Source organism: Teleopsis dalmanni, chromosome X, assembly GCF_002237135.1.
Source record: "Teleopsis dalmanni isolate 2A chromosome X, ASM223713v2, whole genome shotgun sequence".
NCBI classification, from domain to species: Eukaryota; Metazoa; Arthropoda; class Insecta; order Diptera; family Diopsidae; genus Teleopsis; species Teleopsis dalmanni.
Genome location: NC_051848.1, coordinates 54,544,155 through 54,564,510, shown reverse-complemented (window position 1 = coordinate 54,564,510; position 20,356 = coordinate 54,544,155). Strand labels below are relative to the sequence as shown.

The 20,356-nt window shown below is 26.6% G+C and overlaps 1 protein-coding gene across 1 annotated transcript in view; it reads left to right on the top strand.

Annotated features, from left to right (window-relative positions):
* LOC119687740 (excitatory amino acid transporter 1) overlaps positions 1-20,356 on the top strand; it is a 98,536-nt gene that overhangs the window by 22,491 nt on the left and 55,689 nt on the right. Inside the window, exon 3 of the mRNA XM_038102179.1 lies at positions 18,366-18,413. The gene's annotated coding sequence lies outside the window, so the exon portion shown is untranslated. The remainder of the gene's footprint in view (positions 1-18,365; positions 18,414-20,356) is intronic.

Genomic DNA, 20,356 nt, shown 5'->3' with positions numbered 1-20,356 from the left:
AATCTTTTAAAAAGAATAAAAGTCTTAACGGTCAAAGCTAAAATCGAAGTGTTAAATCTAGTGACGAGCTGGTAAGTCATTGGCCAATCATTGGCCCTTGCAAAAGAGTTAGATGTCCCTTTAACGAAAAATGCATTATTTATAGAGAAAAATATAGAATAAAAGGAACAATTGAGCACTTCCTACGCAATTACCCAGTTCTAGCAAGATTAAGATATAGAGGGCAGGAGAGATGCAAAACAAAAAAATAGGAGAAATAGTTGAGCGCTTTTTAAAATAATATCCACATCATATAGTAAGCTATTAAACTACTAAAGTCTGTAAATTCAAATCATTCAAAAACAAATTATTTTATCAACCACGCTGTTTGCTTTCAGAAGCTAGAAAGTTATATCCAGATGTTGGGAAATAGCACCTACTCATTACTAAATCAAAAGAGGAAGCTCTAGTGCCAATAAAATCAAGTATTATAAGAAATACTTCCCACTGACCTCAAAATGAGTGATAAGTTTATTCATATTTTCGGATTCTATAACGGGTTAATAATGAATGTGTGCCATGTGGCAAAGATATATAATTTGATAGTATATGAATATGGTTAAATCCAGATGTATATAGTTTATTAGTAATTGATAGTATCTTGATAGTATCTTGATAGTATCTTGATAGTATCTTGATAGTATCAATTAGAGATGCACGAATTTATATATATCTCGATATGATTATAATTTTTTTTACTGTTATGTTATAACTATGCGGTCAAAGCAGCAATTATAGTGAACTGAACTAAAATTTGAACCAAAAAGCTATGACTGCCTACCACTCTATAAAAAGCTCGAGATTTTTTCCAAGAAGTCTGATCAACTTTTCAAACACTTTATATTGATACGGTATGATAAATAAACGGTATTATATACCGAGCTTGAGATTCTATATAACACTTACCCAAACGACTTCAAAGCAAATAACAAAGTTGGGTTTAAAATTTAATCAGTACTGCATATATTTATAGAATCTCTCACACTATCCAGACAACTGATGAGATATCATACACAGGGGTATTTATGAACGATATTAGCTATTTTAGAGATATTTACATTCTAATCGATACTTAGAGATCTAAGTTACATACTGCTTTCTTCAAAATAGCACAAATGAAATATTTTTTTGCGTAGACGAAACAAATCTGTCCATAAGTCCAACTAGAAAAAAAATCTAAATAACTTCGATATAATCGAAACCGTTAATCCCTGTCTGCCAAGAGCAAGAAAAATAATAATCAAAATTTAAATCAGCAGAATAATATATGTTTATAATAAATAATGATATTTATATTTCTAAAGCTACTTTAAAAATTATTAATAATCTTTTATATAACAGTACTTAAAAATATTTTTTTTTTAATATAAATAAACATAAAAAAGTAGACGATATAATGTAGAAGCAATATAGACCACAACATTCTTAATTAATATTCTTACAGAAGTCACATAAGTTAAAATTGTTGTTTTGTTATATTTTTATTAATTCGAAGAAAAATATTTTAAGAATAAAAAAAAAGAAACCGGTATTTCTAAAAAACAAAAAACCTTTAAAATTCGAAAAAAACTAAATAAAAATTCTTTGCGAAATTATGTCTGTGATCTGTCTGAAACCTTATATCCAAACCCAGCATGATGATATTCTGGAATGTCGCTCGAATATAAATGACTAACAAATTTAAGGTGTATGTAATCAACATGACAATTATAATTAATGATTTAGTATATAGTCGTCTGTATTGTTGAAAGAGTATTTTGTTTGATATGTATATGAAGCAATTTCCATTCCCAATATCTTCTCTCAAGCGCATCATAATCCTCATACAGTATAAGATGCACTCTTGATAGTTTTTTCAAGGTAGAACATAAATTATATACTCGGCGCTTTCTTAACTTTAGATGAAATATATATTTTCGAATAGATGAATTTTTAAACGAAAGTTTTTTTCTTATTTTTGAAATAACCATGGATTTTGGCAGAATTATTATCATTTAATGCCATCGATATTTAAACAAAAGCGTTGAAACTTAACAAACTATATTAACTATTTATACTAAAATTAGTATGAATGGTCTTAACTAACTAATGTCTTAATTAATGTTTAGTCTGGGAGACTTATTGATGCATTGTTTAAATATTTTATTGAAACCGAATTGAGTTTACTAAACTAATATTTGGTAGTAAGCGTAAATGCTTTTTTAGATCAAATATATTGTTCTTCGATAAAAATTCCTTAAAATGACAGATTGAAAAGAAATTAATCGAACCTTCTAGTCACCTACTATTTTTTGCTTTATTTAATTTTAAGAAACCTAATGGCATTTTTAAAATTAATTTGGAGAGAGACCACGGTGTAACTCATACAACTGCCGACAATCATATAAACAATTAAGCTGGGCTGGGTACGTCACATAAGAAAATCAATTGCAGATTTTCCTTCAAAATAAAATGGCACCTATTTTGGATAATCTGGGCCTCAGTTAAAGGGGATTCAAACTTGTAAAAAAGATGTTGCAAAATGAAAACTAGGTTAGGTAAAGACCAATGATAATAATGATTGCCTAACAGTTAGGAAGGACGGTTACCGAATTTTTTAGCTCCCTATTGCCAAAAGAATGTTCTTTGAAATTGAACAATGCTAAATGCTGAATGAAATTTAAATTAAACATTTACCTTACTTTTTAGTAATGATCCGTAATTTAGCATAGACTTTGATTAATTGATTAATAAAAAAACAGTGTATAAAGTCCCAATGATCAGCATATAGTATAATTCCAAGTCTAATCTAAGATTAACACTTACCACCAAAAATAAGGAACAAATTTATCTGAAAAACTAAATTTACTGGTTAAAAAGTTTTGAATTGTATTAATAATAAACTTCTCTTATTAAAAATGATTATAGTATAAGTTTGGATTTCCTATTTAGTTGGCCATGAGCTTAGCAGATAATTAGTCATGTTAGCTTGCATTAATTTCTTGCTTACTTAGTTGATCATTACAGATGTGTGTTGTCTTCTAGCCAGCCCGATTCGTTGGTTGTTGTCCCCAGTTCCTTCCTTCCACTGAAAATGTGAACGTTCTCTGCCACGGGTACCTAAGCCAACGGTTTCCTGCTCAAAACGTTTTCTTCCCGCAGCACTATCTTAGAAATATATGCGATCTGGGTTAATTTGGGTCAGAAAGACAAAACACGATTGAGGATTTTTTTTCGGTATGATATTATAAACATTCTCAAACACATATATTCATTCCAAAGACTATGTGTCTTCTGTTCGATTAGAGTCAGTTATTAATATAAAAGATCTGCTATATTCCAATTATATTCTATATGTGACAACACCAGAGAAGTTACCAATGTCACAGTGTTGTGTGCTGAATGTAGTAAAAAGATATAGTAGAATATTGTTTAATTTTTATTTCTTTTCTTATTTATAATTTGACGTGAACTGATTCGAATAAATAATTTTTTTTCCTTATTCTTTTTTTCGTTTTTTAATAATTTGCGTAAGTCTGGCTTTTTTATTAATGCCTTGCAAATCATATTCATGACGACTTCATTTAAATTCTATATTTATAATTCATTAAGAAATTGATATACATAATCATACCGGTACCGGTTAGAAAGCTCCATAAAAACGATTTATATAATTTCTTGGGTAATAATGTTTATTACTTTATTATTTAAATTTGATTTCTTTTTAAAAAATTATTCAGACTTCTACCTTTTGAATAGTTAAACAAAATACAATTTAAATATTTATATTCTAGTTGTCTGTCCGTCCGTATATATGTCATATCTATGTACATATGTGTGTACCTACATATATGTACTAATTTAAAAATTTATGAATATTCGTATATACATTATTCTTTATTTCTTTATTAATTAATGTTTCTATTATTATTTTATATTTTGCATATACAATATACATCCATACTTAAAACAAAAACAAACTTCTTTATTAATTAATGTTTTTATTAAAAATTAATTGTTGTCGAAGACAGTTACTTTCAGATTTATAATATGTCTCTATTTTCTTCTTTTTCATATTTGACACTGCAATCCAGAGTGAACCTTGACCGCCTTCTTTTTTAAAGAAGGTTGCGTAGTTGATGTTGCGATCAACCTCCAACCTGGAGGACCAGTTCACTCCAGGTAGCTAGAGAGTTTCTCCTATGTGTTTTAAGGTTATACCGCCTGTGTTTGATCGGTTGAACGTCGTATAGGAGAACAGGATGCACCCCATGTAGGTGAGGTTGGTTGTTGAGGAGGCTAGGCTGTGTATTCGCATCACTCTCCCATTGATGCACACACTTCTGCCTCTTGCATCCATCTTCATCTAACTTCTAATTGTTATAATATTATAATTTGTTTATAAAATAGTGGATTTGAATCGCGTGGCGTGACGATAACTAACAGTGATCAAATACATACAAACACATGCATCTTTTTGACATACAGCGAATTTAGTAGCAGCGATTGGTGCGATTCGAGAACCGAAAAACAATCAGTCCAATATTTTTGATAATTAACTAATCCTTTTGATCATTAATACACTTCTACTGTCACTTATAATTAAAAAAAAAAAAAAATTTGATGTAGATTGCTTATTTAAAGCACTAAAAGTAGGAGACTCATCACAACACATTGTATGTAAAAACAATTCAATTCACATTATAAACTGGACCCGACTAAGGGTCTCCAAAATAGTAAAATTGTTTAAAGCGTCATCATCTTTATACAAGTACTTGAAAAAGAGTTCCTGTAAGTTTGATTCTTTCATATAGACTTTATTCTACAATTTACTCTTTAAAAAATCTATTTCGATCTATATATTTTAACTTTCCAATTGACTTTCTTTAAAACCATGTGATAGCAATTACTTCAATATACTTTTAAATAAATTCACCAGATATTTACTTTCAAGAAAAAAATTTTTTTGAAAAGATTTCATATTTTGTTCAGGAGCTAACACCATAACTATAAATGATTTTTATCTTCATTTCCATCTCTTCAATTTCTGTAAAGTATATACGAAGTCCATGTCTAGATAATAAATAAATTTAATTTTCATAAATAAAAAACATTTATTTGTTAATGGAGATTATTTCCCAAACAATTAACTCCTTCAAGTGATGTAATAGTATCAAGCAAGTGTTTATATTATATATAGTTGAAATGATCAGGAAACTCTACGCATTTATCGAAATCTTACTTCTAAATCACGTATTTTAGTTCCGTTTTTATGTATCAGCGTATATTTATACTAAATAATGTATTTGTATGCTTTTAAGACTTTACCGATTCTTGAGTTATTACTGATATTTTAAGTCAGATACTTTGATGTAATCAATTTAAATGATAGTTTGAGAGTTGGATGTGCTGTTTGTATTTTCATATATTTTTAAAACAATTCCACATGATTCCATATTATTTAGTCATCTAACTCAGAGGAGTATTAAATAGAAAAAAATATTTCCACCACATAGCTAACACAGTTCAATGTTTTATCTAATTCAATACTCGTTACCAACGCGTAAGGGGCCATATATATTCCAAAAAATTTTACTCTCGAATGCTCCATTTAGCCCGAAGTTGACCAGTACATACCATCTAATATAATTAGAAAAACATTCATGTCCTTTTAATTTTTTATAAAGTACATTTCAAGTACTGGGTCAATTATTCGACCATTAACTAAAATATGGTCCTCGTGATATGCCTCCGCTTACTTTTCCCTCTACAACCAGTTGTTCCAGAGTTTCTACCTCATCTACTTTCTCGAATCCTGCAATTGTCGTTACATTTGGCTGGTTAATATTTTGTCTGTCAACTATCATAACTTTTGTTTTGGAAATGTTGATCCCTAGTCCATACCGCAGACTTATGGATATCAATTCCTTCATCAGTAGGGTGGGCTCATTATTATTGGATCCTAAAATAAGTGTGTCATCTGCATACCGCAGGTTATTAATTTTTATTTTGATATTAAACAATCCTATACGGGCGGCTTTTAATGCTTCGAAAAATTGATTGTGTGTAGTTTTGTTGTAAATCAATTGATCTACTGTAGTCGCAGTGCTTTACTCTTTTAGGATCCAATACACTATCTATTTAAATAATATTTTTCATAACTGTATAATAATCTCTGGCTTGTCATATTATCTGATGATGTCATGCTTTACTTTTCTTTCAAGTTGGAAATCTAGTATTAAAACTTCTAATGAACATTTTTCATGGCATAATTTCAGTGAAATTAAAGACCAGTCATAAAAATTGTTGTTTTATATTGAGTTATTTTTTAATATATTTAATTCAATTTTTTTATATATATGTAAATATATATAAAATAATTTATATATTAAAATGATTTCTTCATAATTGTTTTCATTTAACTGTATTTCTTAGAAGTCTATTTCTTGTTTTTTCTATTTGTTTTGTTAATAATCAATATACTCATATATTTCATTTACGTATTATTCTGTCAATTCGTAAAATCATAGTCCATTCACATTCACATCGTCGAATATTCCGAAAACAATATTAAAGATTTATTATAATTACGTCGAAGGTAACCCCGTCTGCGTCCCTACATTGAGTTTCAAAAACAATACCAAATATTCATCTTTTAATTTAAATTATTTATAATGTCTACTCGTCTAATCATTTTGATGACGTTCGCTTAATAATTTTTTAAAAATCTTTGCATATAAATATATATAATATATATATAGATTTGTAAATGCATGCATATACAAATCTAATTTCTTTCTTTCAATGATCATGAATTACCCGATGACGATTTTGATTTAGAAGACTCAGACTTGAAAGTAATTCCCAGTAAGACAATCGAGTATCTCATGGTAGCATGAGAAATATATCTTGATAAATTTTTGCTTATCTTTCATTTCTTAAACTGCATTAACTTATCTAAATAGAAAATATGTTAATCCATTGCGGATTTTTCTGCATTTAACTTCGAATTTATTTTTATGTTTCCAGCGCAAAGATTAAATATGTAATGCCGCAAAGTAAATATTAAACTTATGCAATTTAGTTTCTATTATCTCTTAAGACTCTGGAAATGACAATATCTCAACAATAAAGCACAAAAATTTATAACGCATACTTTGTAGTCGAAAATAAATAAATTATTTAGTTTATTTTATTTTTAATAAAATTTTAATTTTTTTATTTCTTACAAAAATGTTACGGTCTGACTGTCAGTACGCTAAATTTTCTACTTAAGTTGGTCAAATCTTATCAGGAATATTAAGCAATTTTTTTGGAAGAAGGCATTATCAGTGATAATACCAGACAAAAATATTAATAAATAAATATTGTGACAATGAACACATAAAATATGAATAGTTTTAATAATTTTACATTATATTTATATTTTATATATATATGTATATATATATATATATATATGTATCATATTTTTAGTTCAATATATTAATGATTGTATTTATCAAAAATTTCCATATAATTTTTGAACTTGATCATAACACTCGATTGTTCAACAAGTTCACATAACGCCATCTATTTGTCAGTAGTAAAACCTAAGTTCAAAGCCATTTAAATATTTCATCTTTTATAAAAATATAACCAAAATTTCATTTCGATCGTTGATCGTTTAATTCATTCTCTGTGTACAGGCCAGGAAATTGATTTCTGACTTCTGTTAATCTCTAACAACAGAATAAATTGGATATCGTACTTGATTATCGCACCTCTAAGGAAAGGTTTTAAAACAATGCAAATTGATAACAAAATAAAAAATGTGTCAGGTCAATATGATTTTTCAAAAACAATGGCTTTCAAGTAAGCAGGTGTGATAAAAACTGTTCGTACAAGTCCTAAGGCCGATCCATATGAAGTACATAATGAACACATTACAAAACGATGTCAAAATAAATGGTACTGTTTTGGAAGATCGTCAAGTAACTAAGAAGGGCTCAAACACTATGAACCAAATTTAGTATTCAGTTTTAGGTCAAAATGCTAAGATATACGCTAAAAATGCAACAACTGCACCGTTTTAGATATAATAAAAAAGAAATGTGAACACCACTTTATCACTATGGATTAAGATCCCTAATTATGGTTATTTAGTTTCGAATCAAGTTCAATTTTAAAAATTAACTCAAAAAGTAAGCTATAGTATTTTAAGGTGGAAAAATAAATTTTTTAATAGATGATCTTCAAACAAGTTAAACAATAAGCTTAGATTATTGCTGCAAACTTTTAAACTAATTGCATATATACATTCATGGAAAACGTCCCGGTTTATATTCAGTTTATATCAGAAAAGTTGCACCTATTCGTACAACGTAAAAAATTAGCATTAAAATCAATGTACTACGATTCGTTAAAACAAGACTTTTTTCCAGTTTGATTAAAATTCAAACACCCTTTTCACAGCCTGAAGAATGCTTCTATATATCAATGGAATTCCAGAATATTCCAATATATCTGGTAATACTATTCGCCAATGGATTTTAGAAAATACAACTATTTTTAACAACCATTTTTACCATTATGTATTGTACTCGTATGTAAATAAAGTTTAATTTTCGTAATATCGGGCTTTTAGTTTTGAAATTTCTCAGTGAAAATCGCAAGTGCGTTTATTGGGTCACCATCATTTGCGTCCTCAGTGTAAAAATTACGTATACTAATCGGCACAAGATGGCACGTCAAGTTATTTGTTTGCGGTATCAATTTAAAAAGTTTACAACTTTAATTTTCGACACCTTGAAAGATAATGTATATAAGCGCATATAGTCTCACAAAAGAGTTACTAAAAATTGTTGACTCTAATACAATCCATTGTTAAATCAAAACCACGTCAAATTGGAGGAGGGTTAGAATAAGAGTATGAAATTTTAAAAAATAAAATATTTAAATCTTAGGACATAAAAAGGCAGAAAATAAATTCATCTTGTCAAATTTAGATAGTTTAATAGTTTCTTCGTTCTTTACGAACTGTCAAAAAACTGCTTCCAGGAGCCCAGGAGCCCAGAATCGAGCAGACACAGAGGAAATGCTTAATAGTTTCTTTTTCCTTTGAGTTTCCATAACCTTTACAATGAGTATGAGTATAAATACGCAGTTACTCTGAGGGGTTTCCTATATAGCAATGTCCAGACAGAAGTGCATTAAGCCTTGCAGTATTCACGCGGTCCATTTTAATGAGTTCTAAAGATTTAGTCCTATTATTTCAGAACTATGTTAACCGGGAACTTTTATACATATAGAACTGCATTATTAGCACAACATTGTTAAATCTATAAAAAACAACAGATATATGTATGGATAAAATACCTGGACTACTAACCAACAGAGTATAATCCCTTGAGCAAAGTTTGATCTGGATATATAATTTCCGACTTTATTTCATTCGATTTAATAAAGTATTTTATAAAGTAAATAATATATTAAGCGTATTTTTACCTATTTCCTATATTAAGTTCATTACTCTATAAGTTCTTTCAAATTTTATGAAGGTTTGAGACTCTAAGATCTAATTTGTATTGCTAAAAAGTTCATTATCTTTTTTTCTTGAAATCAAAACTTTTGTTTCGATAATATTTTGTGTATCTATGCAAGTTCAATTACTGAAATAGTGATTCTTCATTTAATGATAAAATTTTTATCTCAGTTTGGGTTGAATTGTCAACTTTATGAACAAATTTTATGTGAGAATATTTTAAATGAAATAAATTGTTTTCTGAAATTTAAAAAGCTGCCCACATTTACTATCTTTTTTTTATTTTATAAATTTCATTATATATATTTTATCTTCGAATTAAACGCATAGAATGGCTTGAGTGTAATATGAAATATTTGCGGCGTGCGAATAAATTTTGATTTTTTGTCTGCGACCGCGAATGTTTGAATTTAAATGAGATACTCGAGTATATGTCAGACACACACCGATAAATAATCTACATTCTGTCGTATCAGATGAGAAAGACACGTCGTAAGCGAGTTATAGTTTTATATAGTTAAAGTTATAGTTATAGTGTGGACGAAAGATCAATGACTTGAATAATTTCTTCAATAAATTATTCCAAAATTATTGATTATTAAAGACATATGTATAATGAGCTTGAAACTTTTTATAATATGCCTATGTGTCTTATTTTAAGTAGACATGGACTTAATTATTTTTAATGAGACGAGTGAGCTGAGTTACAATTAAGCCGATGGTAAAATGGGCAACCAGCTAAGTCCAAAAGAATTTGTAAACGCACCTGACAAGATAGGTACACAATATAATGTAAACTTTTATATGGTAAACTTTATTATGGTTTAAAAATATTCATGTTGGACACAGGTGCCATAGAATGAAGATTCACAAACTAACAAACAAGTAATACCAGAGAACTGACGTATAACTTTGACTGTGCCTTTCAAGTTATCATTCAGTGAATGATAATATTATAATAATCTACAAAGCGAAAAAATAAAATAGAATAAAATAAAATAAAATTATATGAAAAAAACTTAAGATGTAAAAGGAAACAACAAAATCATGTAAAATAATATAAAATAAAATAAAACAAAATAAAATTAAATGAAAAAAAAATAAAAATGTAAAAGGAAACAACAAAATAATGTAAAATAATATAAAAAAAAATAAAACAACACAAAATATAAAATAATATAAAATAATACAAATTATATATAATATACAAAAAAAAATAAATTAAAATGAAAATATAAAGCAAAACAATTATATAATATACAACACAATAAAAACAAACAATAAAATAATACAAAATAAGATAAAATAATATAATATAAAATGGAAAAAATAAAATAAAATAATATAAAATAAAATAAAGTAAAATATAAAATAATAAAAAAAATATATATAAAATACAAAATAAAATAAATAAAATATAATAAAATAAAATAATAAAAAGAAAAATAAATTAAAATAAAATAAAATAAAATAAAATAAAAATAAAAAACAATGGAAAAAATGAAAAAAAATAAAACCAAATAAAATAAAATAAATTGAAATAAAATATAACAAAATAAAATAAAGTAGGATAAATTAAAATGAAATTAAATCATAATTATTAAAAAATTATATAGCTTATTAATTAAAAAGTAGCTTATTAATTAAAAAATTAATTTTATTTTTATGAAATAACATTAATTGAAATAAGATAAATAAAATAAATCAGTAAAAAAAATTACACAAAAATCAAATAAGATTATTTTTAGTAAAATAAAATAATATAAAATAAAATGAAATTAAATTAAAAGAAAAATCAAATAAAATAAAATATAATAAGATAAAATAATATAAAGAAATAAAAGAAAATAAAAGAGAATAAAACGAAATAAAAAATAAAAACAATGAGAGGAATAAAGTGAAATAAAACAAAACCAAATAAAATAAAATAAATCAAAATAAAATAAAATAATACAAAATAAAATAAACTAGGATAAATTAAAATGAAATTAAATTATAATTATTAAAAATCATTTAAAACAGAATATTAATTGAAAAAATTAAAAAAAATAAATAAAAAATAACATTAATTGAAATAAAACAAATAAAATAAGTTAATAAATATTTAATAAAATTATTTTTAGTAAAATAAAATAAAATAAAATAAAATAAAATAAAATAAAAAAAAAATAAATAAAATAAATAAAATAAAATAAATATAAAATAAAATAAAATAAAATAAAATAAAATAAAATAAAATAAAATAAAATAAAATAAAATAATATTAAATAAAATAAATCAAAATAAAATAAAATAAAATAAAATAAAATAAAATAAAATAATATTAAATAAAATAAATCAAAATAAAATAAAATAATACAAAATATAATAACAATAATTTGAAATCTATACTTTATATTCTTATAGTACTTTCCCCATAATATTCAAGAAATACATCTTACTCGCTAAAGAATTTTTACAGACGTCAAATATCAATATGCTAGAATTACTGTAGGCTAAGTCGCAACATCTGCTTGAAGATCAGTTCGAAAGTAGCCTAGTCAAAACTAAGTAAATTCTTATTACCACAACATAGTGTGGTAATAAGATTCAAAAACCTACGTTCTGCATTCACAAGATTGTTAAATCTGCAAAAGTCCAGGTATGAGTGAAATACCTGGACTACAAACCAACAGAGTATAATCCGTTGAGATAAATTTGTTCTGCATATGTGATGTAATATTCGAGTTTACCGTGAAGATTGTTGGCTAAATTTGCTATAGACGTATAATTACTGGTAATTTTCACATTCGAAACAATTTGCGATCCTGTTTACACTTGAAAATTAAATACCAACAAATAAATTGATGGAGTTCATTAAAGTTTTGATGCTATTTCCAATGCAAATTACTAAAAAAAATGCATTATTTTTAGCTATGAGGCACCAATATTTTCAGTTGTTGAGCGTTATTATAATAAGCTTGATCCTAATAATCTTTCGTTCAATGATTAAGTTCGATAATGTCGCCCAGTAGTTGTTTGTGAGGAAACCTTGATGTTCTCCAAAAACTGACAGAGTAAAATTATAATACGATGCGCTGCGAGAATATAAAATACTACAAAAAATATAGCATGACCTTTCAGTCATTCTCATAGTAAAACACATCATCAACTTTCTAAAACATATTCTTGTTTGATGCAAAAAAAAAAAAAAAACAACCAGAAAAAAGGCAGTACTTCAAAAGACATATAAAAGATTGTAATAGGCTCTCAAAGAAAGTGAAGTATCGGAAAAGGAAGAAGAATCTATTAGAAAAAGCGATATTTTTATATTAATGGTATTAGAGCACAAGCTCTTATTCAACTATTTTGTCTTAATAGTATCTGATTATATAGTGATTTTGTATTTATTTAACACTAATGAATAATTGTTGTATAAAAGTGCTCTATTCTAGTATTATTTTGAGTTACTGTGTTTTAAAGGGATTCTGTAAATGTTTTGAGAATACTATCTAAGACTTTTGCATAAAATCCTATTAAGAACACATATTAATTATATAGTGTAAGAGTATATGTTATGTTTAAATCATTTATGTATCAATCACCTACCATTACTTAACCATAGATGTCGCTATGCTAGAAATTTTATAAAAACATTCAACGTATCTTTAACAAGTAGTGAATGTTTTTTGATGTGCTGATATCTCTTTACAATCAATTTTCAGAGTTGTCTCACAGTCGAGTAAAGGAACAGTTTTTAATACAATACTATATAAAATGTTTATTTTGACAGCGTTTTGAAATGTGTGTTTTCTTCTACGAGTAGAGACCAAGATCTCTTAATCTGTTTGAGGTACTAAGATTGGATTTCGAAACAAAACATGAAGTCAATAAACAGACACTACTATGTGTACTCAGAGCTATGTACAATTAATTTTTTTTGGTTTTGATACATTTTCAGTTCGACTTTATATGTTGTGCACACAAAAACCTCATACCTAACGTTTATTTCTTATTTTGATAAAGGTTATCAATGTACTCGTCGGTTAAAAAACACATTTGTTTATTTTGGTTAAAATTTCAAGATTTGAAGGTTGCAAACTGTTGCTTGTCTTATCAACTTTTATATAATTTTAGCTATTTCACTGTCAAACAAATATAGAACAGCACAGCACACAAAGTATCTCGTCTCAATGCACAATCAGAACTGATGTTGTTGCTTTTCTTATGTCGATGTTGTTGCTACAATACAAATTAAAATAATTTGATAGTAAAAAATTTTTCTAACAAATTTGCTAAACAATTAACGTATAAAGAGACTTCATATACCCAACTTTTGAATAATTAGAATAAAAGTGTTTATTTCATATAAAATTTATTTAAATTACTCAATAAAAATAATCAAATAAAGTTATCAGTCAAACAAAATTATTTAGTGATCCGAATATTTTGATCTTTTTAAAATAGAGCCTACTGCATATAATAGAACTATTTTAGCATTTGGTCCACTCCTCCACACATTTTTTATCATAGCTTTACTAAGATAATTATTCGTATAGCGTGCAAGTTCCTTACAGTTCAAGCAATTGACTCGAAACGTCTTTCTTGATATAATAAGAGAAGTAAAGGGGGAGTGGGCAATAACGGGTGCTGTTATTGATGATGTTAGCCCACTCGGTAACAAATTGTGTCTAAACCTCAAATAGTAACACAGCTACGAACTTAGAACAAAAAAATTGTAGCGGTTTCTTTCACCATCATAAATTCTAGTTATAAACTCCAGTTCGAATTGTTACATTATAAATTTATAAACAGTATATTTTCATTATAATATTATCTTAAATAATTATATTTAATTTAATTTAATATATATTATATTTAATATAATTAGAATGTAAAATCTACCAAGTCTATTTGTATTAAGTAAATTTATTAAGGTCTCTGTGTCACTGTATAAAATTGCTGTCATCTACTATTAAATGTATTGATGAATGAAAGTGGATATCTTATTTGAAATATATAGTAAAATAGAAAGCAAAATAAACTTATATATAAAAAAAATATGTGACGTAACCATATACCACAATTAAATACCCTTCCATTGTATATAACTTCGATATACCCCAATTAGCGATTTTTCTGCGTTTTGCTACCACATTCCTCGCAAGAACGCGAGGAATAGAAAAGTGTGACCTAAATTCTTTCTGTCGTATTTAAATAATTTAAAAGGTCTTTCGTATTTACTGATGAACAGTCTGATAAAGTGTCAAAGAAGAATCATTATAAAAAAATATTTCTTCTGGACGCCAAATCCGTGCATTACAGAGAAAGTTTTTTATGGTTTATTATTACTGTCAGTTTCTACAACTTCTGCAGTCGGGATAATGAGAAGTCTACAGTTTCTCTGCGTGGATTTCCATTCACTTATCATCACAAAAGACTGTAGTAAGCCTTGCAGTGTTTACATGATCCTTTTTGATGAGTTCCCAAGACTTGATGTGACTTGCAATTTGCCGACATGTTTCTGAAATCGCTAAAATTTCAGCCTGAAAAACCGTGCCCTCATTAAGTACCCTAAGAAAATTGTTTATGCTTTTAGATGGCGATTTCGAAATAGCGTTGTATGGTCGGCCAAATTTCAATAAAATAACTAAAATTTTTGTTGTTCTCTTTTCATTTCTATTTGAATACTTCAAACTTTTAAATAGTTTCGTCTTTTTATAATACGCGTCATTCCGTAATACGTCGGAAATTAATATTGAAAAATTTTTAATATAGTATTTTTGCAAGAAAATTTTGGTAGTTTTGGAAATTTTGTAAAGTATGGCACATGTTATTCATAATAAAATTAGTATGATTTCTTATTTCTGTTCAAATACTAATTAAAAAATAAAATATCCGCATTTTGCAAACTAAATCTAGTTAATTACTAATCAAAATCAGTTTGTTATTATATTGTCTGGAATATATTAGTTGTTTTGTTTGATAAGAACTATAGGTATCAGCGTTAAGAATTATAAAATATTTTATTGCCAAAAAAATCTATGGTATTTATCTGTAGAGTACATAACAATATAATGACCATTAAATTAAAAAAGCCAAACACTGATAAAGTATCTCAAAGACAAACAAACAAGCATTTAAAATTGCAGACATTACATATATGTTATGTATGTTATGTCGGTGCTGCTGATATGATAGTGCATTTATGCCATGGAAATACGATTGAATTGACTTATTTCTGTTTTTGAGGCATAGACACATAATCATATTGCCCGAAACTTTTCTTCCATGCTACTAAACAGATTTTATCTAATATTATACATTTGCAAAAATTGCTTCGAAGAATAAAAACAAAAAAAATAATATAAATAATAACAGTAATAAATATACTTAGTACTTATAACATTTTTATGAGAGATAATAAATTGTTCATAGTTGAGAAGCTAAACAGTTCATTTGTGTTTAATATTTTAGAATCAATAAATTACTAAGTTTAATATATAAAACATTATGTTTTGTTTTAAAAATACTTACTAATACTTACTTACTTACTTACTTACTATGCAATGTATATTCAGATTTAATCACTCTCCGCACCGACCACATTAAACTAGTTTAATATATTTTCACGAATGAAACTAGTTTGTATTTTCACTAATGAAACTAGTTTCAGAACATGTTTACTGCAATACAACTGTTGTTGGGAAACAATGGGTTTGATTTTTAAACGTATTTTTAAACGTATTTAAAGTGTTTCTCACTTTCAAATTTAGATATGGTAGACTTGGTTTTTCGATATTCAGTTCTTAAACTTTTTTGAAAAAAATATTTCCTCAAAATAAAGTGAAGGAAACTATATCAGTGAAGGAAACTATATATATTGAATTTTACAACAAATAAAATCTAAGTCAATGACAACTTATTTACTGACATTCCAAGTGTCTACCAAGTCTCTTTTAAATCAAAAGCTATTTCACAAACAGTTAAAGAAGTTGGAAATCTGGCGATTCTCAATGTATATACCAATAGATAATTACAGGATTCTAACTCAAAATATTACACGCAAAAACAAGAGATCTGCGAAATCTATAAGGATAAGAACAGTGTTAAAATTAATTTGTAATATATATTATCTTAGGCCTACATTTCTTTATAGATTCCAGAATTATTCGGATTTTGAATGTCAACAAACTCATACTATCTGATATTCAAAATATTTTTTAAGACAATGAAATATGTCAAATATACTCTAATATATTAATAGAAAATATATATTATATTATATAAATAGAATTATATATACTATTAGAATAAATTTCAATTCAAACTGAAGATAGTATACACGATATGTGCTTCATGACGATATGTGCTAAGTGCTGGGAGTTAATCAGTTAAGTGATCGGTGGTTAGTAAATGTTAAATGATGAGTATTGGAATGCAGTGATCGATAAAGTGTTTTAAAATTTATTCATTAAATTATTTTATATTCTTAAAAGGCAATCGTGAATAGAAATTTGGAAAAACTTCTTAACCAAGGGTGGTCAATCAAAATTGTTGGTTAGTGCATAATGATCAAGGTTTCTGTTTGCAATACATGTTTATTTATGGTAGATAAGAAACATATCGCGGGTTGCACAAATATTCGCCAGGGGCCGCATGAAGCCCGTAGGCCATACTTTGGACAGCTTTGGGTGGTCAATCAAAATTGTTGGTTAGTGCATAATGATCAATGACTGTTAACAAGAAGGTTTCTGTTTGAAATACATGTTTATTTATGGTAGATAAGAAACATATCGCGGGTTGCACAAATATTCGCCAGGGGCCGCATGAAGCCCGTAGGCCATACTTTGGATAGCTCTGATTTAGAATATGATTTCTTCTCAATCGTTTTGTTGTTTCACTATTGTCTAACAGAGACAAGATGAGAAAATTTGAGTAAACTTCAAGTCTATTGATGTACCTACAACTTAACCTTTTTATTTCATCTCCTATACAAGAAATCTCTAAGTCTTGGTGTAGTTGATCGTTTGTTACATACCAAGGCGCATCACCACTAAACATTTGTAAAGTGATTTCAGTAAAATCTTTGCAATATTTCAATGTTAGAATTGTTTGCTGTATACCACAGCCGAATTGCATATTGTGAGATCGGTTTAAGAATAATCTTATAGAGATTTACTGAAATTAATTTTTAAGTAATAATTTCACTAAAATAATTTAACAACTAATTGTCAGTAGATTAATATGTTATAAAAATATTTGACTGATTTGCATGTTCAATTAATTACAAGTGATGAATTTTTCATATCTCCAATAATTTTCGCTTCCTAGCAGGCGGTAGTATCCAACATTTACATTTCAGGCAATAGTCAATATTAGTACTCATATAATTATATGGTTAAAATTCAAACAGTTTAGTAAATATAAACTTGAAACTATGAATATAAACACAAAGTCAAATTAACCTTCTAAGTATGATATATGTATATATTGCCATATTTATATACATATCTATGTATACACAATTCTACTTGTTACTTACCATTCAAAGCAGCTCAAGTGCAATCTAATCAGCAAACTAAGTGCTAAATACTTATCGGGGCGAGAGCATCGTTACACAAACCTGCATCAACACCCGAGTATTTCCTCAAAAATACTCATTTCTAGTAACGTGAATATATTTATTATATATATATATATGTATGTATAAATATAGTAGACTATTATATACACAATAATAATTAATTGATAATAATTAATTAAAAAAAAATTTTTAAAAAATTGTTTGAAAAACTGATAATATTTATTCATAAAATTAATTTATTTGCATTTCTTATTTCAGAACATTTTTACAATTGAACAACAAGGACAGTTGTAATTGCATCCTTTGGTAAGCATTAATGCATAATATTATTTTTTTTTTAAATTACAAAAAAATGCATAAAATTTATACTTAAATAATGCAATATTAGGTCATCTCCGCTCTGGCAACATTGGCTTCAATGTTGTCATTTCGCATATTTTGTCTATAAATATCTGGTCTATTTTAGAGCCTCTGTTCAAGAGCACCCCACCCACTTTTCGTTTACAGTAGAAATCTTAGCATTGTTATTCATGCATAAAATTACATTTTACTTAATTTTACATGATAATTAATGAATACATAATTATAAATCTTTATTTATAAACTAGTCTACAATGAACGTTAGTTCTTATCAACGAGGGCTTCTCTAAAGGTTTTTGAATATGTTTAAAGCTACAAATTGATATATTGATATTTATTTATTATTATTTATGTATTATTATTTATTTATATTAACGTTTGTATTTAATGCAGAATATTAAAAGTTTCTATTTAGTCAAATTGAATTGAAAATTATTTTAATAGAGAAATTAAATAAAATTAATTTTAAAATGAAAATAATTCAAATTTAAAAGGTAACAATTATAATATATGGGTTATATTAAAATTTTAGGTCTTTTGAAAGGAGTAAATCTTATTGATAAGAAATCTGTATTAACCAAGGAGCTAACATAAAGACAATTATACTCTTTTAAACTGAGTATAATTTTTACTAACATGTTTTAATTGATAAAACCAAGCTTATGATGATGATTGTATCTCCTGTGGTGCAGTTAACGAATGATATACACAGTTTAACAATCATTGCAGGAATATAAATGATAAGTAACTCTTTCGTTAATCAAAGTCCATAATAATTGCAGACCTCGTAAATACATAAGAACATCAGAACACTATATAAATTCATTAAAGATCAGGTGAAATATTCATAAAACTAGAATTGAATATATCAAAACCAACAAGTTATCATATCTTGACCTAATACTGGAACTAACAAAAATTGTGTAAATGGTTTTTTTCGTATATGTTAGCTGACGATCGAAAATTACTGTTATCAATCAACACTCTTGAGTATTTTTTTACTTTAAAATTACAATTTAGTAGCCAGTTACTCCCTTTATTAATCTAGTATAGTGCTGTGTAACCACGTTTTTCAAGAAATAGATTTCCCTGCAAAATAAAAGAATTTTGTATAAGAGAAGCTATCTGGAAAATTTGTATCGACATTTTGAAGTAGTATGACTTCAGTACAGAAAAAATCCCAGCAATATATATATGTATGTAGTTATATATATAACTATTATATATGTAACTATATATGTACATAACTATATATATAACTATATAACTTTACTGTTTTGAAACCCGATAATTTTTTTTTATTTAAAACAAAATAACTATTTGGTAAAATTATTTAAAAAACGAAAAAATAAAAACATAAAAATAAAAGCCCGTTATCTGCAATAACTTCTTTTATATATTGTTATTATTATAAAATAATTAGCAAATATCATAAATACACTGAGATCAATCAATTGTGTTATCTTCAAAGCAATTTAAAGACTAATTAGGTATATTAATAGAAGAAACAATATCACTTTACTTAAAATACCAGACCTCTATAGGTTTTTTGCAACTGCACTGTGTGAGCAGATAGGACCACCAACCATTTTGCAAAATTTGCACTTGTCAAGATTATTTATGGTCACTATAGAGAGATAATAGTTAGCGGGAATATGTTTAATTATAATAAATAATCTAAGCAGAGGTCTATTTAGGCAGTGAAACTTTTCAATATTATATTGTTGTTGTTTATAGCTATTTGGATTCCCTTAGAAGTTTAGAATTGACCCAAACCTTGTCTAACAGTTTATATTATATTATTATATTAAATGATAGGGATTAATAGGAATATGTCCAATAACCAAATCACTAATAAATCTAAGTACAGTTGAATTTAGACTAAGCAA